Source organism: Myotis yumanensis, unplaced genomic scaffold (genome assembly GCF_028538775.1).
Source record: "Myotis yumanensis isolate MYYU_CA2020_CCGP unplaced genomic scaffold, mMyoYum1.0.hap1 SCAF_6, whole genome shotgun sequence".
Lineage (NCBI taxonomy): Eukaryota > Metazoa > Chordata > Mammalia > Chiroptera > Vespertilionidae > Myotis > Myotis yumanensis.
This window is the reverse complement of record NW_027223757.1, coordinates 74,735,808-74,758,648: the sequence shown is the minus strand read 5'-3', so window position 1 is coordinate 74,758,648 and position 22,841 is coordinate 74,735,808.

Below are 22,841 nucleotides of genomic sequence, written 5' to 3'. Positions count from 1 at the left end.
ACACCCTGGCAGAATTGTCTACATTTCTTTACAATTTGAAGAAATTCCCTTCTATTTCTATTTTTCTGAGAGGTTTTTATTATTAAAGGATGTCTAATGTTTTCAATGCTTGGTTGGAATTGATTGAAATGACCTTGTGATCTTTCTTCTTTGACTTATCAAATGATAAACCAGCCTGACATTGATATAAGGATAGCAACCAGCTAAAAAGAAAAGAAAGTGTTCCTTTCTTATATAGAATTGCCCCCCTCCACCAGGTTCCCACTCCACCCTTCTCCACCCTACTGTCTATGTCCATAGGTAAGATCTTTGGTTAATCTCTTCCCACCCTCTTCCCCTTTTCCCTCTGAGATTCATCAGTCTGTTCCATGCACCCATACCTCTGATTCTATTTTATTTACCAGTTTATTTTGTCCATTAGATTTCTTGTTTTTTATTTTTAACCATTTGTTAATTGGGATTCTTATTAATTTTAAGACTATTGACATTTCAAATATACAGCAATGTTTTTATAATGAAGAGTTCACCAATAGATATGATGATCAGAGATATTTTACCTCATGCAAAATATCTCCACTTGGTTTATTTCCCTAAATTAGTATTTTACAAACAAAAATAAGTTTCAGAGTATTTTTATCAAATGAGATCTTAAATGTAAGTCAAATATTCTCTAAAGAAAACCACATAAAGCTTGTCAGATTAATTGGAGAGGACAAGGTCCTGACTCATAAATTGCTCCCCTACACTGTTCCCTTAAGTTCCTTAGAGCTGAGAAGAGGACCTTTGAAGCAACACAGTGTAAAGTCTCTGCTTTAACTAAAGACTGACTACCAACATGCTTCTAAACTGGCAGTGCCCATACATACAATGCCTTAGGCCATCATTGCTTACTGAGAAAGGAACCTAATAGTCCCTAATTTGAACATTGAATTGAAGTAGAACAATTTAAGCTCAAGTACAGTTCCTTCGTTGCCCATAGCTTGTCCTATGATCTTAACTTTTCTGTTTCTCTTTATATGTAACCCATCATCTATAAATGAAGTTGATATCAGAAAGGACACTTAACTGTGAAGCAGGAAACACTTTCTAAGTCAATCAATCTCTGTCAAATTGGCTTGGACAAAATCTTCTTTATTTCAATTTCTCTATTTACATATTGACATGATGAATTATCACAGGGGTTACTTGATTTATATCATGTGTATGCAGAGAGAGGGAGAGAGAACATTAGTCTACTAATAGTTTAATTGTGTATCATTCAGTTATAATACCAAAATAAATGTATAAATTAAAAACATCAGAAAACTAAAGAAATTGAAAGTCACAACATTGATTGAACATACAATTAATGTCATTTTTCTGATAATATATAACTGGTCACAAAGTAAATATGGCACTGACTGCTACCATGCAAGTTCTTCCACATTTCATCCACCTACACCTCCATGCTTGAGGGTCAATGCTCATCTCTGTGATTCTCCATTTGAACTGTGATGAAACCTGTACTGGTACAGTGTACCTCAATGCTATTTGGTTGTTGTTGAGGGTGGAATACATTACTTAGACCTCTCTAATTTGTCTGGGCTATTACAAAAGGACTAGTTGGAGACATTGCAGTTGTAATGAGCAACACAAACAAATGCACTGACATCACAGGCCAGTGCTTATGTAAGGCTAGTACAAAAATAATCCAGAATATTTCTTTTTTGTTTTATTTTCCAATAAAATAAAATTCTTCTAGAAAACATCTGTATTTAAAATTTTTTTCACATTCAAGTTTGGAAAATATTGAGAAAAGTTGACAGGGTGCTACGATCTATAATAATAAAAGTGTAATATGCTAATTAGACCGGATGTCCTTCCAGACGAAGCCGGGGCTGCGAGGGCCAACGCAAGCCACTGCAGCTGCAAGGGCCAAGCCCCTTGCACGAATTTCGTGCAGTGAGCCTGTAATATTCTTATAAGATCTCAAATGCTGTGATTACTGTTTTAGGGCGCTGTACTTTTGAGCTAGGATATCAAGATTCTAGCCCCCAACTTACTACCCCTACACCCCCATCTTTCTGAGGGAGAAAATGAGTCTTTTTAGCTCTTAAGAAAGATTAACTTGTTCCTTTGTTTACTAATTTGTAAAATGGGAATAATAACCTATTTACAGCTTGATATGAAGATGAAAGGAGATAATGCATGTAAAAGTGTATTAAAAACTATAAGACACAACAAAATGCTTGCTATGTTGTCAGTGCCTACATTTTATTCTATCATTTTCAAAAGAAAGAGCTAGGAGAAAGGAGAGATAAATAGCATAGGTAAGTTTTAATTTCAAAGAACTAGATATTGTAGAAACACTTTCAGATCAATTTTTTTCCCCTCTTGGTTCCTGCATTTTTAGTGAAGTAAAACACTTTTACCTAACTGTTACATTAATTCTATGGAGAACATGAAAACTTTTGGTAATGGAAATTGTGGTTTAATGTCATATCAAAAATAATCTAAAACAAGGTAAATTTATGGAAATTTTCATTAAAAAATGCAAACAAGTACTTAGATTTTTTTTTTTTTTTTGCAGAAAGAAATGTAATTGTGTGCTTCTTTTAACTTAAAAAGAGTGACGTGAAACATACTTTGTCAGGAATACTGAAAAGAAAGCCAGTCTTAAGCTTTCAAATATTATTTATGACATACAGTTAAATAAACCTATGAGGATATATATATATATATATATATATATATATATATAGCCTTTCTACAAGTAGGTATACTATTACAGAATTTTGTTCTTTCTCTTAAAAGTAAAATCATTATTTTTGGTCACTCCTTAAAAATGTTGCCTTAAATAACTGTATCATTGTCATTAATAATTTATTTTTTCCTTTTGAAAATCACATTCACTCCTACCTTGATCATATGACAAATCAGTTAATTAAAAATATATTGACTATTATTTGTCCATAAAATCAATTAGGAGCAAATCCAAATGAGACTTATACTCCTCAGTGACTTTCAGGTCAAGTGATATCCTTGTGGACCTCTTGCAGGATCGAGGGTCATTGTACTACATTTAGAACATGAATCATGGCATTTAAAAATTCCATGTATTATGCTGAGTTAATATAATGGTTTAGAACAAAATATTTTAATTAAAAAATTTACATAGTTTCCTAAGACCACATAGCTTCAAATTTTACTTATAAGATTAATTTAATTAATTTATATTTATATGATATAAGTTTTAAAAAAACATATTAGAAGTGCCTCACATATTTCCTGAACTGTCACAGAACTAATCGATTCACAATACACTCAAAAATCTTCTATGCAAAAGAAAATGAACACTTAGAGAGTAAGAGAATTGCTTTGGGGGAGTTCCTCTCAAGTGTTGATTATGAAGAGATGAAATTGCAAAGTTGTTTTAAAAAAAAGTCCCCTGATACCATCTCTCTCTCAGAGCCTCCTAGCAAGTACAAGAGGTCACACACATTATGGTGGAACATTCATATTTCTACTTTGGAGTCAGAAGCTGAGAGAATTACTGTTATGATGAAGATTTTCAGCTCTTTGGAGAAAACTGCTATTGCTGATGTAAAAGTTGTGGTAGAGTGATAAACCAAACACATAGACCTGCTTACTACAGTTACACAGAAAGGAAGATGATACAGAAAAATGTGTTCTGAGATTTAGTACTTTCCTCGGGAATTTTTTTTCCCTTTTCTGTCATTAGAGCAACTACTAAACCTTAAAGTTTCATGGAGAAGAGCCGGCTATATTGCTAAAAAATAAAAATTAAATTAAAAAAAAAAAGCACACCAAAAACGTTACTGCACACATTTGAAACATTTCCTGAGGCAAAAGAAACGACATGCATATTATGGAATAAGAAGTTTTGTAGGGTGGTGAAGGCTGGGGCAGGGAGCAGAGGCAGGCTAGACATGGTCAATGGGGACCAAAGGGGATATATGCAATACTTTCAACAATAATGATTTTTTTTACAAAGGATTAAACGTTTCTAAAGCATTTTTAGTACTCAATCTGAGAGGACACTGAGGGGGCATTTTTTTTTTTAATATATTTTATTGATTCTTTACAGAGAATAAGGGAGAGGGACAGAGAGTTAGAAACATCAATGAGAGAAATCGATCAGCTGCCTCCTGCACGCACCCCACGGGGGATGTGCCCGCAACCAAGGCACATGCCCTCGACCGGAATCGAACCCGGGACCCTCCAGTCTGCAGGCCGACGCTCTATCCACTGAGCCAAACCGGTTCGGCTTGAGGGGGCATTATTAAGTTAATTGTTTATGTGTTGTTGTTTTTTACATTCAGATAGTTTTAAAATTCTACACACTTTCTTGCTGTTCCTTGAATGTTGGGTTTTGCTAACAAAGTGAACTGAGTTAAGGTAAGTACTTTTGAGTGCCCCAAAAAGTCAATGTAAAGGAGTTCTAAACATCCACAGGGAGTTTGTAGGTAACAGCAATGCAGTGATTACATCTCAATTAGGGGAAAAAGCATCTGACTTTGGCTTTTAAATAAAAAAAATTTCTGAGTAAAAAAATCCAGTCAGACTCATAGGGGAAAGTATATTTAATAGTGATGGGACTATAACCATATATCTGTAGAGTTACATTTTCTAATGATTTGATGAAGAATTTTTTAGTTGAGGAGAAACAGAATGATCCTCCGTTTTGCTGTATTGTTTTCCTTTATCAGCCAATTCCACATTAGTATCTCTTACTTTACCAGGACATAGTAATCATTAGCACAATTCACCATTTCCCCCCATTTATCTTTCTGCAGTATACAACCCAGAATTGCACTTCCCCACCCTCTCTGGGCGTGGCTGCAGGCCTGGGACTGGGGTGAGGTGAATGGAGCATTCCCTTCTTTTGTGAAACCTAAGGGGGTGTGCCAAAAAGCTCAGTAATAAAGGGAAATGGTTTTTAATGCAATATTTTAAAGAATCAAAATTAATTTAAAAACTCCATGATGATCAAAATATCAAAATGAAAATAAAGATAGGATATTAGTATTGAATTTTCTTTTTGTCACAGGCTGCAATATAGCTTGGTTTGGCTCTCAGTGATATCTAATCATAATATGTGAGTTTAAAACTATGCTCACTCAGGAATTAGTTATTGGTTAAACAAGTATAACAAAAATTATTGAAAGAGTCATATCTCACTATCAATCCAAGTTATACAATAACATTCAATTCCATTGACTTATAAACTCAATGATTGGCCACGCAATGCATTACTACATTACTGCTATCTCTTTATATAACTGTTTGCAAACAGAGAGCTTTATGAAGGAAATATTATATTTAAGAAGCAGGAAATTCTTCTCACTTACAGATATGATCTGGCAGTTGTTCATTCAGACTACATTCATGCGCCACATGTTCCAGTCAACAATAGACCACATATATGATGGTGGTCCTATTAGGTAGGAAATTAGACATGAGGGGCTGGGGTGGGGTCTGCTCTGGGGTCTTGAACAGGAGTGGGACCAACATTGCCTTCAGACTGCCTCTCTATGGGCGGCCCAGCATCCAGCAAATGTACAGGAGGCAGGTCCAGAGCCAGCCTGTTTTTGGTGCAAACTCAGAAGAAAACAACATGACCTCAATGCGACCTTACTAGGGTCGTGGACTAATTATAATAAAATTTGCATTTCTGTTTTGACACACAGCCCCCTATGGGTTTTTCTGTATGCATTATGGATAAGGGCATGCCCAGAAGATAGTTTCTGCTAATCATCCCTGAATGCAAATGAGTCTCCACCCAGAAAATCCCTCTTTTAAACCCAGCAGTTCAGGGTCATTCTCTCTCTCTCTCTCTCTCTCTTTTTCTCTCTTTCTCTTTCTCTCTCCTCTCTTCTCCTTTGGAATCTATCTTCAAGAAACCCCATTTTGCTTTACTTTCATTTTCATTGACTTCAAAATCTTTTCTGCATTGACAAAAAGACCCGAAGTCCCTGCCGGTAACCCCAATAGGTAACAGTTCTATTAGATTACAATGGAGCTGAAAATTCCCATCACCTAGTGATGGTGTAACTGTGGTAATGTCACAGCACAATGCATACTCACATGTTTGGGCTGATGCTGGTGTACACAAACCTACTGTGCTGCCAGTTGTATAAAAGCACAACACATAGACTCAGGTAGAGTACATAGCACTTAATAATAATGAACATCTATGTTCCTGGTTTATGTATTTACTGCACTATACTTTTGACATTATCTTAAAGTGTACTCTTTCACTTATAAAAAGAAAGTTTGCTGTAAAACAGTATGCTGTGTTACATCTCCAGCAGCCCCCGCAAATCTTGGCTGCACATTTTTCTTGTGCTTGATTTAGTCCCATGTTATTTTGTTCATCATGTTCCCTAAATGTACGAAATCCATTGCTCTAGTTGTCACTAAGAGGCACATCAAGTGATTGACCTAGAAATGAAATTTAAAGTGATTAAGGACTACAATGGTTATTGCTCCCCAGTCAGGCGTGTACCATTTCGCCATAGCTACCATCTTGAGGGGGAACAAGCGGTGGAAACTGTTTAAAGGATCCGATTCATTGAAGGCAACAAGACAAGCAGATATTTGAGAAGGGCCTATGTCAGACATGGAGAAACTTCTAATGATCTGGAGTGAAGACCAGATGCAGGAGCTTGTACCTCTCTGCACCATGAGGATCACAGCCACAGAAAAAAGTTTGTTTGCAAAGTTGAAAGAAAAGGCTGGACCCACCTACGATGTTGAATTTAGTGTGAGCTCTGGGTGCTTTAAATGACTCAGGAATAGTTATTCATTCCTTAATGTGAAAGTGAGTCTGTGAGTGTTGATGTGAAGGCAGCTGAAGAATTCTTGGAAACTCTAGATAAGCTAATTGCGGAGGAAAATTACCTGCCAGAGCGAATATTCAGTGTGGATGAAACCTGCCCGTTCTGGAAACAGATGGCAGAAAAGACCTCCATCCATAACGGGCTAAGTCAATACCAGATTTCAAGGCTTTTAAGGACAGGATTCCAGTCTTGCTTGGAGACACTGTTGCCAGCTACCAATTGAAACCTTCATGATCTGGCACAGTGAGAGCCCCTGGGCGTGCAAGTATCAGAAGTAGAAAGTCATAGGTGACCCAGCTCCTCCAATACGCCCTCCTATGCCAGCAAAACGGAGAATACTGTTTGGAGAATAACGTGCCCCTCAAGATTTTGTTTATCACTGATAATGCTCCCAGACATCCTCTTTTGTTGATGATCTTTATTCCAATATCAACCACCTCTTCGATCCAGTCAATAGATCCAGGAGTTAAGGTAGCTTTGAAGGCCTACTTCCTGAGGAGGGCCTCTGCCTAAGCTACGGCTGCAACCGAGGAAGATACTGAGAAGACACTGATGTCATTCTGGAGGGAGAACAAATGCTGGAGCACCAGGAATATGTGCTGTGGATGTCATCTTACCTTTATACGTTTCCTAATTCCTAGGTTCACTATAATTTTTAAAAGCTGACAGCTAGTTTCATCTATTGAAAGTTCCAATCCATTTTACCGGCTGTGAATTCGACCAGGAGAAGGATGCATGCTGACACTTTGGCCAGCTTGTTGAAAGGAAGCCGAACATCCCTGTCTGGGACAGGAGGCATGGCGTTGTCTGGGCACTGAGGCCAGGGAAAGGGAAACTCTGGGATAGTGGGAAGCTCCGTGCAGACGTTATTCTTTGAGAGGTAAACACGGGGGCTCTGCCTTCTGTTTTTTAGAGTGAGCATGTTTCCTAATTGGACAGCTCAAATTAAGGAAAAGGCTGAGTCAGAGCAGACTCCGAGGCTTAATCCTAAATGACAGGAAGAATGATAGCAGCACTGACAGCAGAGAAGATTAGAGGACATTAAGTGGGAGATGAAGCTTTCTGATTTGGATGCTTTTGAGGCAGGATAGTAAGAAGCTAGGGAGATTCCTTGGCAAGTGGAATAAGGAAAACTGAGACAGTATAATTAAACAAGGCCAAACAATCTGAGCAATTTACAGCCAGCTAATGAATCACAAGGTTTTATCTTCCCTAAGCAAAGACACTTAGGAGCAAATGGATTTCACATTCCAGACCCTCCCGGGACAGAATGGCCTCCGTCCCAGTCCCCATTCATGATATTCTTGATGACCTTCTTTAAAAATCAAACTAAGCAAAAAATAACCCCTGACCCCTCTGTATGCACATTTTGATGCCAACATATTAAAGGACACGCCTGAAAAGCTGATGAATATTCTGTGAAGACCCTTCCCTGAGACCTCCCCTACTATTCCAGCAGGCCAAAGAGAGGTAAAAAGCCTCGAGACAAAGGAGCCACAGCATCTCTTGGAAGACCATGCCCACACCTTGTATCTTTGCTGTTTTTCTCCTAAACTCTAAGGGACTCTATGAGACTTGCAACCAGGACAGAGGCAGTTCGACCCGGGCTAATCCCCTGGCCCTATCTCCAAGGCCCCCTTTTCTCTGACTTCTTCCCTCCTGTTGCTTCTGTCTGAAGCCCTCCCTTTGGTTCCCTATCCCCAGCTTTAATAAACATACTGTCAAAATCACCTGGACTTGTGTTTTGAAATCTTTCCTACACGAAAGCAAGAACCCACATACTACTGGCAGACCCGCCCCAGGCCCAGGCCCTGTCTAGTAACATACTGAGTTTGAAATGATGGTGGGATAACTTATTGAGTACAGATTACATGCCAGTTTTGCTTGTTATATGTGCCGAGGATTTTTTAAAACAAATTCTGAGTTGAAAAATGGGAATCAAGTTCAAAATATTGTAACATGTGCAATGTTCCATGATGGGACAGAGAACATAGATAAATAACTGTGATGGTCTCACATGCTTCATTGAGAGCATAATATTTGAGTTTTATCTGAGATAATGAGCAGCAATTTGCCATAGGAACTAGCAGGGAAGTAAGAAATGCAGAGCTATCCAAATAGAGGAAACAGCACAGCTATAAGTGTATTCAATCACTGAATATATTTCGTGAACTAAAAGTAGTTTGGTAGGGAGTGAGAAGATGAAAGGGAATAATAAATGATGACTTCAGAGGACATGATTTGTTATGATTTGCAATATCATAAAGATTGTTTGGGCCATGATAGAATTTGGATTTTACCCGGTAAGCAATGTAGAGCCATTATAAGTTTTTAAGAAGAACAGTAATTGATCTAATTTATATTTTAGGAAGATCAATCTGATAAGGCAAGATGGGTTATAGGAAGACAAGATTTAGAAAAAATATGTATGAGGCTTTTAAAGTCATTGAGGTGAAAATGCTGTAAATGTCTTATGAAATGGAATCATTGCCAACCCAGAAAAATGACATCGTTCTAGATAATCACCTTGATTCAGGTGCCACCTCCTTCCATTTGCATCCTAAACAATGCCAAGTTAGTGAACACAACATATATGAAGTCATCAACATAGATGGAGTTTGTGTTCGAAATACCTTTGGCCACTATCCCCACCTTTCATCCTCTCTGATAGGATTACCAGGTTCTTAGCATTTTCAGGTTCTTTGCTGATCAGTAATACGTACTGATTGTTCCCACAGACAACAGTCAGCTTGCACTCCATGCTTTCTAGTCCTTGCACACTCAGAATGACAGGGGTCTATTATAACTTCAGAAATGAGAGGGGGAAGGTTAGTTTTAGTCTAACTAATGAAAATATGAAGAGACTCAAGAGACTGAGTAATGAGGTCCTTGCTTGAAGAAATATAGGGTTTCTCTTCAGTCCACACTTGGAAAAGTAAGTACAGCAACATGATCTAGGTTTTATTGTTGAGTAATTAGGTTCCATCTCTGATGTTTCACCTTGTTTCATGGCATGCAACTGAGAGAGACACAGTCCCACATCCAGCTTGTGGTTGCCATGGAACTAAGTCCTAGCCAGCGCATCCTGTTTTTTTTTTTATTCCATCCTTCTGTATTTGCCTTGTGTCATTGAACACAAGAGCATTTATTAGATCAACAAAAAGTGACAGTAAATAGCAATAAAATACCCATGCACGATGAAGGTGAACATTCTAAGGCTCCTCTTATTTAATGGTTCCCCTTCGAAACTCTTTTGAGTAAATGAAGATTATGAAATGTATTTATTTGAAATCTCAGTTTTATTTCGAGAACATTCTTCAACAAAGGAAATCGATATTTTTGTTAATACCAAAGTAAGTAGTGATTTATTATGAGCTATAATTAGTGAATATAACCTTGTACGAGCTGAATTGTGTCCCCTTAAAATTTATATTTTGCAACCTTAATCCCCAGTATCTCAGAATGTGACTGTATTCAGAAATAAGGCTTTTAAAATGGTAATTGAGGTAAAATGTGGTCATATAGTGTGGACTATACAATAATCTAATATGACTAGTGTCCTTATATGAAGACAAGAATAAAACACAGACAGGCAGAGAGAAAAGACCATGTGAAGATGCAGGGAAAAGACAGTCATCTACAAGCTAAGGAGAGAGGCTTCCGAAGAAATCAGCTCGGCTGACACCTCGGTCTCAGACATCTGCTTTCAAATGAATTCTACCTGGGAAGACTTCCTGACTCAGAATCTAAGGTGGCAGTCTAATCACATGTCATTTCTAGGCCTTAATATTTAAATATACACAGTTTAAGTCTATGATCACACTAATTTCAATAGATAGCTGTTTTTCTGATCTGCTTAAATTTCAATACTTTTATAACAGTGTTATCTATTCTCCCAAGTTGAGTTTACTAGAGCTAAGTATCCATGGCTGAAACTGTGCTGAATGCTGGGAAGATTCTTTGCACACACATACACAGGGATATATTTACAAAATGTATGTATAATATGTACATACTTCAGTTTGATTACATATACATATCATTTTTGCATCAAGTTATAGTCGCAATTATGATCAAGGTATAATTAAACTGAGTTAATTAATTAGCATACGTTTTAAGATTTACATATTAGTTGATAATACTAAATTTGGATCAAGAATCCATTTTTATATTTTTCTTATATTCACACAAAAATATTCAAAACCTAAAAATGATTAGTGGCTTTTAATACATGATCTGTAGTACTATTTTATAAAAAGGCTTAAAAGTGTCAGTGTCATTCAAACTAAATTTTTTCCATAAGAGCCCAACCATAATATATTTTATGTATTATAACCTAGGATTTCATAATCTATATACATTGCAGTAGTTTCTATTGTTCCTTTATCTAAATCAGCAAACAGTTGTGAACTGTCAGGCCTGAGTCCTGGGCGCTAAATTAAACACAAGAGTTGGATGCTAACCATCTTAGTTGAATATATGCTGAGTATGGAGAGAACATGGTTACAAGTTTTCTCATTTGAGAAATTAGTGACTAGAACTACTTTTCCTTTTATTTTGTAGTCAAGCTTTGATTATTTTCTAAGTTCTTCACACCCTCTTTAGATGTGTTAGTTGAGTCATGAAAAATCTCCGTAAAATGCCTGATACATAAGAAGGCTCAATAAATGTTCATTACCCAACTAACCTCCTTAAATCCCGTCTCAACTTACCTTAGCGTTTCCCCAGGTTTGCTCATTTTAATCCTTTCCCTGTTTAATAATGTGACAAAAATCCATAAGGACCATTCTTTACTTTCCTCTAAAATTTTTCAAAAACTTCTTTTGTCCTTTTAAGTAATCTGTAGAGAAAAATAATTTACCAATATTAGTAATTCTGACGAAGAACCTCAGGCCTGGCCTCAGGAACCCACAGCCAGGGGCAGAGGGGACCTGGAACAAATGATAACAAATATGCTAGAGCAAAACACGACAGTATCTCTGACTTGAAAGGTCACTGAAGTTTTCTTACTTAGAAGTGTGAAGGGAAGTGATATGTATGCTATTTCTCAAGGAAGACAGGGGAGGTAAAAAGACATAGCAGGACAGAGAGAACGGGTTGCAATCCAGACTGTGCGAGCGGGATTCAGATGGAGTCCAGGCCGAGTGTCAGGGAGAGGCGGGACGAGGCTGGAGAGGCAGGTGCATGCTATGGCAGGGAGGGCTGTGTTGCCACATAAGGGAGATCTGACCTGATCCTGTAAGCAGCATGGAAACATTAAAAGATTTTGGGGGTTTCATATCCCGGACGAGCCCCCCCAAAAAAAAAAAAAAAAAAAAAAAAAGATTTTGGGGGTGCAAGCAGCATGCTATGATTTGGCTTTTAGAACCCTCACTGTAGCTCCAGCATGCGCATGGTGCTTTCAGTCAAGAAGGCCCCTCCAAAGACAAACTGAGGGCAGTTTAAGAGCTATGTAACTTGGACTAAGTCATGTGACAGCTAGCACTAATGCAGGGTGTCCATTACTGCTCTTCACCTTGGGCAAAGGGAAGATGAGTGTACTATTGAAAACCACCTTTTTCTCCTCATAAATGAAAAGATTACATGAAGAACAATTACTATGTAAAACTAATGCAATTTATTCCCATGATGTCATCTATCCGGGCTTCAGTACGAATTGATTCTGCCTGAGATGGAGATTAGAGTAGCAAGCTGGACTGATAAGATCTAGAACACCTCTGAGGGAAAGAACATGGGGTAGAGGAAAGGTTGATTACGTCTCCTGTCTGGGGACAGAGGGTGGGGGTGGGTGATCTGTAGATAGCTACTATGTTTAATAATCTGTGCCCATAAATACTTGAGTGGTTACTTATTATTTTTCCATATAACAAAAACTCTGTTGGACTTTGAAACAATAAAAACCCTTATACCTTTAATGCATATAACATAGGCAAAAGTGTGATCTGAACAAATGTGAAAATACATAGGGAGGGAGAGAAAGCAAATGCCATAAGTACAGGAAAATTATATCAAATGAGTTCCATGCATTCCTGGGCCCTGAGAGCCTCAGATAAGTAAGCACATTAATGAATGAAGTCATGCTGGTAGTTGAGCATGCGTGTGTTTCCCTGCAAATTGCAAACAAAAGTATGTAAAAAAAAAAAACACCTTAAACAATTCCCCTTAAATTAGCATTCCTGTCCTACTCAGAACCACAAATCCATTTTAACACCATATTTTAAAAATAAATTGTTATAAACTCTTATACTTATTAATTCATTTTATCCTCATAGTGACACTACACTATAAGTACTGCTCTATTCCCATTTTATGGACGGGGAATCTAAATAACTGACCACAGTCACTAGTAAATTGTGCAAGAATGTAAGGGTCTAGAGAAAAACTTTTGGCAAGGGAAAATTTTAAGCTAATTAAAACGAGAAGTGGATCTTGGACATCATTAATACCACTTTCAAGTGCTTCGTGGGAGAAAGCCATTGTATTAGCCATGTCAGAAGTTTTATGAAGTATGATCAAAATTGGTTTGATGTAATGCAGACCAACATGTCAAACACATCAGACATCTTATTTAGCTCTGACCTGCTAAGGATGGTTTTGACCCAAGTCATTATTTGAAAAGAAAATTGGAGGAGACAGTCTCCAACCAAATAGTCTTTATTCTCTGGAGACCTGGCACACGTCAACAGCCTGTCAGATGGTGGACAGTGCCTCCTAGCAAGACTGACCTGAAACGTTAAGCAAGATTCACAACATTATTCTCCTTTGCAGATGCTTCTCAGCCACTGCCTTGTAATTTGGGAAACAATGACTCCAAGGAGAAGCATGGTCTTCCAGTCAGTATTTTCTGGATGTTAAGATCTGTTGAAAGTTGCTTGTCCTTCTTAATAAAATCAATGTTCTGTGCTCGACATTGTCCTGCATTGTAAATTCCTAAGGAATGGAATGAGCTTTGATCGTCTTCCCTTGAGAACTCGAAAGGATTGCTGTTGTTTGAAGTAGCCAAGAGGCTCCAGGAAATAGGACTTGGCCATCATTCCTTCATTTTCATATCTCTGTGGTGGAAGATCTAGTGACCTGTGTTTTTTATTCCCAATGTTTTTCTTCACTATTTATATGCAGCAACTTTCTTAAGAAGACAGAACATTTAAAGCTAGTGTAAAACTTTCCACTTCTTGTCTTTGTTCTGTATGTTAGTTATTCAAGACGGTGCGTAAATGTTGCTTAGGTAGAGATGAAAAGAGCCAAAACCGGTTTGGCTCAGTGGATAGAGCGTCGGCCTGCGGACTGAAAGGTCCCAGGTTCGATTCCGGTCAAGGGCATGTACCTTGGTTGCGGGCACATCCCCAGTAGGGGGTGTGCAGGAGGCAGCTGGTCGATGTTTCTCTCTCATCAATGTTTCTAACTCTCTATCCCTCTCCCTTCCTCTCTGTAAAAAATCAATAAAAATATTTAGGTAGAGATGAAAAGAGTTGGAGGAGAGGGAGAGGAGGTGCTGATGCGTCTGCTCCTTTCAGTTTGGGTAACTAGGTTACATGATGTCATTAAGAGATGGAGAAAATCTAGGAGGAAAAGCCGGTTCGGGGTGGCATGGTGTGGAGAGATAGCAAGATAATGACTACAGCTTTGAGCATGTCGACTGAGGTACATAATGTGCTGGCTATAACATGGGCTCTGGAACCTGCTTTCACTGAAATATTGCCTCCCACATGTTCTATTTGTGTACTATCGAAAAAGTGATCAAGCATCTCTGGTTACTGTCAGGACTAATAAATGAGTCAATTCTCTTAGAGTGCTTAAGAAGTAGACCGGCACAGACCAAGCACTCAATGAGTGGGCCCTGGAAATTATTTATAAATCTGGATTTAGAAGGAAAGAGAAAGTCCAAATGGGAGCTAGAAGCAACAATGGCAGCCATTGCAGGCTGTCAAACTGCCCCAGGAGAAAGCCTCCCTTATGGTAACATTGTGCTTCAAATGTCACTTTCAGTAGTTACTTCATATTTTTACTTTAAGTGTTTGTTTTTTAGTCAGACTAGGTAGCTAGGTCGCCTAAAACATTCCAAAGAAAAAATAAAGGTGGCTAGAAACTTCTTGAAGAAAAGCAGGTGGTTCCATCCTTCAGAGTAGCAAGTAGTGCCTTGTCAATGGGAAAGACATTTTCCTCCTCTATGCTCACCATTTGTGACAGCATGGATGGACCTAGAGGGTGTTATGCTAAGTAAAATAAGACAAAGAAAGACAAATGCCACATGGTTTCACCTCCATGTGAAATCCAAAGAACAATACTAACAACAACAACAAAAAAAAACAGAAACAGAGATATATACGAGAACAGACTGATGGTTACCAGAGAGGAGGCTGGGGTAGGGTGGGGGTGAGGACTGGGTGAGAAAGGTGAAGGGATTAAGATGTACAAATTTGTGATTTCAAAATAGTCACTGGAAAGTACAGCATGTGTTCTCTATAGTATCCTTATGTTTGTATCTTCAAAATAAGTTTGTAGAATAAAGTTAACAATCAGGCTAATACAAGGAGACATCAAAGAAGGTAGTAAAGGGAAGACAAATTGGAAAAATAGTTGGAGCTTATATTTAATGACTCACCTTTCTTACAGTGTCAACACTTCATTCAGCCCAAACCCCTCCTATGTGCATCCTGATTTCTATGAACTTGGAGCCAGAAAATTAAGACTCTGAAAATTGAAGACATCTAATTTAAAAAATAAAATTGCTTTGGGTCTCTATATATTTTACTTAACTTCAGCTCAAAAATCTCACACTTTTTTTGTCTGCCATTTGTAACTATATATCCTCTCACCATTTCATCAAAATTGGTTTTCAAAATGTTTATTATCATATGAAATTTAGTTTACACATATAAGAATAATGATTTTAGTCTTTAAATTATACCACAGTTCATTTAAATGTACTAACATGGAGGCAGCATAAATAAAAGAAATTTGACTAAATTCAAATTTTATTATCATAAAAAATGCAATAGTATGCATATATTACACAAATATTGAAAAGCAACTCTTCAACTGAAAAATTTACCTAATAAAACTCTCTCTGCCTTATCCCAGTTGATGTAGATAATAAGTATGTTTATCTCAAGGGTTTCCAAATGGTTGACATAGCATTTTTCGGTGCATATATTTCTCCATATATTTTTGAAGTTATAGCATCTTGTAAATGAGAAGTTGGGTGATGGCTGAGGATTCCTGATCCACTGCCCTCATTTCATACATGAGGCAACAAAAGCCCCAAGAGAAGTCACCAGGGAGTATAACCCATTATTGGTTATTGCGGGACATCAAAGACCTAGGCCCTGGCTTCCTAACCTGTGGTCCATGGTTCTTTCCTCCTCTCTGCTGACACATACATCTCATGTAAATAAAATAGTCCCGGTCCCTCAGATATTATTTATTGTAGTGTTTCTGCTTCAACACAACTTTCATAACAATTTGTGATAAGTCCCTGAATCTCCTTGTACCTTTATTTCTCCATCTGAAAAAAATGGGAAGGGGCAAATGTCTTCTACATAAAAAGGTGAAATATATAATGAGATCTATAGATGGCCAGATGTATATATTTGATAGAAAATATTCAGAAAAATTCCTAGGCATTGTGGATAATTAGATCATGGGTTTAAACCCAATAAACTGAATAATGCCTTCTGGCTTGGTGCTTGACAATAATGAGACTCCAGACAAGTCTCTTGTTTATTTCCTGTGTGCTTACAATGCCTGACACCTTGTGAGTGTTCCATAAAGATTTGTTTTAGGCTGATGAGAAATAGCTGCTTTTAAATTTATTCATCTGTTTGGTTCTTAAAAATCTCAAATATCCATATATTCATTGAGTAGTCCTTTTTAGTATTCATCTACAGAAAAGTCCCCATGAATGACTTGACTCTTCCAAGGACACTAAAAAATATTACAAATTAGTGCATGGTGTAGTAATAGGTACTCTGGTGCTTAGGGAAAGATCCTGAGGATAAGTATTATTACCACCAGTCAAAACACTTTCTGTTGACTTAACTGCCATATGATTAAGTGCAAATCTACTTGCTCTACAACCTAACCTTGAGCAAATCTTTCAAACTCTTGACAATAAATCTCTTTATGGAATTTTTAAATTCAACTTCCAAATTGTAATAATTCTCATAAATATAGAGTATATTTATGTTTTTTTTAATTTAAATCTTTATTGTTGAGATTATTACAGATGTCCCCCTTTTCCCCTTGGTACCCCCCTCCACTTGGTTTCTACCTTGCCCAGGCCTTCACCACCCTATTTTGTGTGTGTCCACAGGTAATTATATGTATGTGTTCTTTGGTTAATCTCTTCTCGTGCTCCCCCTCCCTCTGAGATTCATCAGCCTATTTTATGTTTCCATGTCTCTAGTTCTATTTTATTCATCAGTTTATTTTATTCAATATATTCCTTATTTATTTTGATATTTAGATTCAATTGTTGATAGCTATGTATTTATTGACATTTTATTGTTCATATTTTTCTTCTTCTCCACCTTCTTCTTCTCTTTCTCCTCCTCCTCTTCCTCCTCCTTCTTCTTCTTTGTTTTCTTCCTCTTCTTAAAGAATACCCTTCAACATTTCATGTAATACTGGTTTGGTGGTAATGAACTTCTTTAGCTTTTTCTCATCTGTGAAGCTCTTTATCTGATCTTCAATTCTAAATGACAGCTTTGCTGGGTAGAGTAATCTTGGTTGTAGGTCCTTGCTATTCATCACTTTGAATATTTATTGCCACTCCCTTCTGTCCTACAAAGTTTCTATTGAGAAAACAGCTGACAGTCATATGGGTGCTCTCTTGTAGGTAACTAACTGCTTTACTCTTGCTGCTTTTAAGATTCTCTCTTTGTCTTTAACTTTTGCTATTTTAATTATGATGTGTCTTGGGGTGGGCCTCTTTGGGTTCCTCTTATTTGGGAATGAGGGCAGTGGATCAGGTCCCTCTGCGCTTCCCCTTCCTGGACCAGATAGTGGAAGTTTTCTGTCATATTTCTTCAAATGGGTTTTCAATATCTTACTCTCCCTATCCTCCTCTGGCACCCTCATGGTGTGAATTTTGGTATACTTGAAGTTGTCCCCGAGGCTCCTCACACTATCCTCATATTTTTTTATTATTTTTTTTTCTTTTTTGCTCTTCTTATTGGGTGATTTTTGCTTCCTAATATTCCAAATTGTTGATTTACTTCTAGCAATCCTCTATTGTTGCATCTCTGTAAATTATTCTTCATTTCTGACTAGTTCTTTTTGTGTTTTTGACATTCTCTAATTTCCTTAAAATTCTTACTAAGATCCTTGAAATTCACACTAAATCCCTTGAAGCTCCCCTTAAGATCCTTGAACATTTTTATAACCATTATTTTGAACTCTGTATCTAGTAGTTTGCTTGCATCCATTTCATTTTGTTCTTTTTCTGGAGATTTCTTCATTTGTGACATGTTTCTTTATTTCCACATTTTGGCTGCTTCCCTGTGTTTGATTCTATGTATTAGGTAGAGTTACTATGTCTCCTGGAATTTGTAGAGTAGCCTTGTGTTGTAGGGGTTCTGTAGCGCCCAGTAGCTCAGCCTCCCTAGTAACCTGATCTAGGCTCTCTCTGTGTGCCCCTGTGTGGGCTTTGTGCACTGTCTTGTTGTAGGTGAGCCTTGATTACTATTTGTGTCACTAGGAGGAGTTGACTTCCAGGCCAATTGGCTGTGAGGACCAGCTGCAACTACAGTGTTCAGGAGACACCCCTATGGAGCAGGACTTGATTAAGTGGGGCTTCGGTGCTCACCTTGAATCTGCCCCTTGAGTGTGTTACTCATGGATGTGTAGAGTTGTAATTTCACATGGTCTGAAGCTGTCCACAAGACACACTGGCTCTGGGGCCCCTCTGGAAGTGCAAAGTCAGCCACTGCCTGTGCCATTCTTGTTGCCACCTGTCAGGAGCTATAGAGTGATTTGCAGATGGTTGCTACTTGTGTTTGGCTTCAAAGTGCCCAGGTGAGGCCAAACTGTGAAACAAGGCAGGCTACTGCTAGTGCTAGACCTGAGGCCTCTTATTGAGTGCAATGGGGCATGCTGATGCCAGCTGATGCTTGTTTGAGAAATTTTAGGAAAGTCTGAAGCCTGAGTCAGGACAGGTCATTCATATGGAAAAGCTGCTGCAAACAGCTTAGATGGAGCTGCAAATTGGGTGGGGCAGGATCTCAGGGAATCACTAGGGTGGAGCAAACAGTGTGAGCCAGGCTGATGGAAATTCAGATATGGCACCTGTCAGTCAGCTCTGCAATGGGGGAGGTCTCAGCATAGAAACTATAACCTTTGCCAGCACTTTTTTGTGTGGGAGAAAGCCACCCCTAAGTTCTTGCCCAGTACCAGACAATTCAGTTCCTTCTGGTATGTCCCTGGATCCCCCAAGCCACTGCCACAGTGCTGGAGCTCAGAGGGAGTGAGTCTGAGTAAGCCCAGGTGCTGGCCCTTTAAGAGGAACTGCCTGGGACTCTACAGCCTCTATGTTATTCAGTCACAACCCCCACTGGTTTTTACAGTCTGAAGTTATGAGTACTTCCCTTCCCAGAATTGGAACCCTGTCCTGAGGGTTCTGGTATGGGGCTGGGACCCCTTGGTTCTCACAGGATGCCTCTGCAGTGTAAATGTCTCTCCTGATTACAGAAATGCTACATGTGGTTGTCGGACCATCCCATTCCGCACATCTACCCCTCCTACCAGTCTCAATGTGCTTTCCTTTTTTGTTCGCTACTTGTAGGACTTTCATTCAGCCAGTTTTCAGGCAGTTCTGAATGATGGTTGTTCTGTATTTTAGTTCTAATTTTGATGTGGTTGTGGGAGGCTGTGAGTACTAACATTTACCTTCCCCACCATCTTGGTACTACATTTATGTTTTAAATTATTTAAGATACACTATGGGCTGACAAAATCATTCTTAAAAAGAGTATATTTTATGCCATACCAAAAATACCTTTTTGTTTATATAAGTTATGACAATGCAAATTATATCTTAATATATTTTAATTAATACCAAAAGAATTGCTAAATTATGCCTACTGACATAATCATACAAAAGATCCTAATCTTACCACATTTTTGTATATCTTCCAAACTTTCCTTTTTGGAACTTTAAAAGAAAGTTAATGCTATAATTAATACTTACTTCATTTCATAACCAGGTAAATAAACATTTTTTGGAAACTTAAAAGAAATTCATTATCATAGATGACTTGAAAATCCTTATCCATCCCCTCCCCTATTAAAGTAATCAAGAAGGATTACGGGACCTTTGGGAATATGCCATTAATAATGTTCCAGAAACTTTTTTTTTTTCAGAATAATACAAACAGAACGGGAATTTCAGAATCTCATTTTGTATAGGCATCATTAATCAGAGTAAGGAACATAATGTATCTAGCAAAGCAATTTAATGACTAATTCAAGGTATAAAGAGCTAATTGTTGCCAAATACTTTTTATTCAATGGAAAATTTTGTGCCATATCTCTTAGATCTTGAAGCCTGTTTTACCAGGAGGATATTTGAAAAAGAGGGAGCAATAGTAATTGTTAATTTGTAACACTATTTTGTTCAATGAGCATGCTTCTGTGCTTTTTCTTCTCATCCTTCTGGGCTGGGTGAGAGAGGACAAGGATGGGAGCAAATCGATGTTAAATATAACTTCTTCGTGGGCACAAAATTGTTTTTATTTGTGCCAGTAACACACTTATTAGTTATGCAAGAGTTAGTGGCATGAGTTATGATGAAAACATGGTCAAATTTATTGTTTCTTTTGTATGCTCTATCTTGTTTTAGATTATGAGGAAAAACTGGTATTATCATTTAATATAGAGTTAAGTGTAAACAACTTAAGTATATTTGAACCCTTAATAGCACATATAAAAAAGTTGGTAAATATATATTTGTTATCTTGTGTGGATTTTTTTTTTTTCATTTAAATTCTTTATTGTGTAAAGTATTACATAAGTCTCCTTTTTCCCCATTGACCTCTCCCCAACTGCCCCTCCCCGCATCTTGTGTCCATTGGTTATGCTCATATGCATACATACAAGTCCTTTGGTGTTATTTTGATTTTAAAATTGAGCCTCAAGTCACTAACAAATTAGGTTGAATAAATTATGTATTGATTTAATATAGAGGCAGTCACAGAGTTTAAGGTGGAGGGATTAACTACAAATTGGCAATTATAAAATAGTCATGGAGATGTAAAATACAGCATCTATACTAATAAAAGGGTAATATGCTAATTAGACTGGACATCCTTCCAGACGTCCTTCCAGACAAAGCCAAGGTTTCGGGGGCTGAGGCAGAGGCAGTTAGCGGTGACCAGGCCGGCAGGGGTGTGTAGTTAGAGGTGACCAAGCAGGCAGGCAGAGTGGTTAAAGGTGATCAGGCAGGCAGGCAGTTGAGCGGTTAGGAGCCAGCAGTCCCAGATTACAAGAGGGATGTCCCGGAATGGAGAGGGTGGAGCTGGGCTGAGGGACACCGCCCCCCCCCCCGCACAAATTTTGTGCACTGGGCCTCTAGTCTTATATAATGAAACCCTAATATGCTAAGTGTCCAGTTGGCTGTTCAACCAAAGTGTAATATGCTAATGATATGCTAAGGTCATTCAACTGCTCGTTATGATGTGCACTGGCCACCAGGGGGCAGACAGTTGTTTGGTCAACCAGTTGCTATGATGTACACTGAACACCAGGGAGCAGATGCTCCAACCAGTAGGTTAGCTTACTACTGGGGTCCTGCCGATTGGGACTGAGTGAGATGGGCCGGACACACCCTGGAGCCCTCCCACAGTCCCTCCCCGGCTGGCCAACTTCCCACATACCTCCCCAGTCCTGATCGTGCACTGGTGGGGTCCCTCGGCCTGTCCTGCATCCTCTCGCAATCTGAGACCCCTCGAGGGATGTCAGAGAGCCAGTTTCGGCCAGACCGCAGAACGACTGGTCGCTATGACGTGCACTGACCATCAGGGGGCAGACATTTAATGTAGGATCTGCCCCCTAGTGGTCAGTGCGCTCCCACAGGGGGAGCACTGCTCAGCCAGAAGCTGGGCACATGGCTGGCGAGTGCAGTGTCAGTGGTGGGAGCCTCTCCCACCTCCACGGCAATGCTAAGGATGTCAGATTGATGGCTTAGGCCTACTCCCCTGTCAGTCGGACATCCCCCGAGGGCTCCCAGACTGCGAGAGGGCACAGGATAGGCTGATGGCTGCTGTCCCCCCACCCCCAAGTGCAAGAATTTCGTGTACCAAGTAGCTAGTAGGGAATATAGTCAATGAAATTGTAATAACTATGAATGGTGTCATGGGCACACTAGACTTACCGAGAATCACTTAGTAAGCGACATAAATGCTTAACCACTATGCTGTATACCTGAAACTAACGTAGTATGGAAAGGAAACAACAATTGAAAAACTTTTTAAAGAATTAAGTCATAAATCCATTTACTTATTGGGTCAAGTTGGGCAAGTTTTTTAACCTCTTTAAAGCATAGCTATCTCAATTTTTAAATACTGTTACTAAAAATAATCACCTAATATAATTATTACTATTAAAAGATTAAATGACAATGTCCATTTAAGGCATTAGCACAATGTTTATTACAAAGAAACATCTCAATAATTAACAACATGATAGTTAACTTTATTATGTTATATTTCTATTATTTTTATTTTAAAGTTAAAGAGGAAGGGTGATGGAATTTTCTTTTTTTTTTTTTCTGAAAAGTTCCTAATCCCTATCAGTGAAGCATTAACTTGTTGGGCACAAGGTCATTTGATTTAACCATTTAACCATTAAAATATCTCTTATGTTGTTATACTCCTTACATCTGCAGTGGTATATCTTACACAATTGACTGCTGCAATAGCTATTTACTAATCCCATAGCTTCACTGACAATCAACCCAATCTCTACACAACCACCAAAATTATCCTTGTAAAGAAGAATCTATGT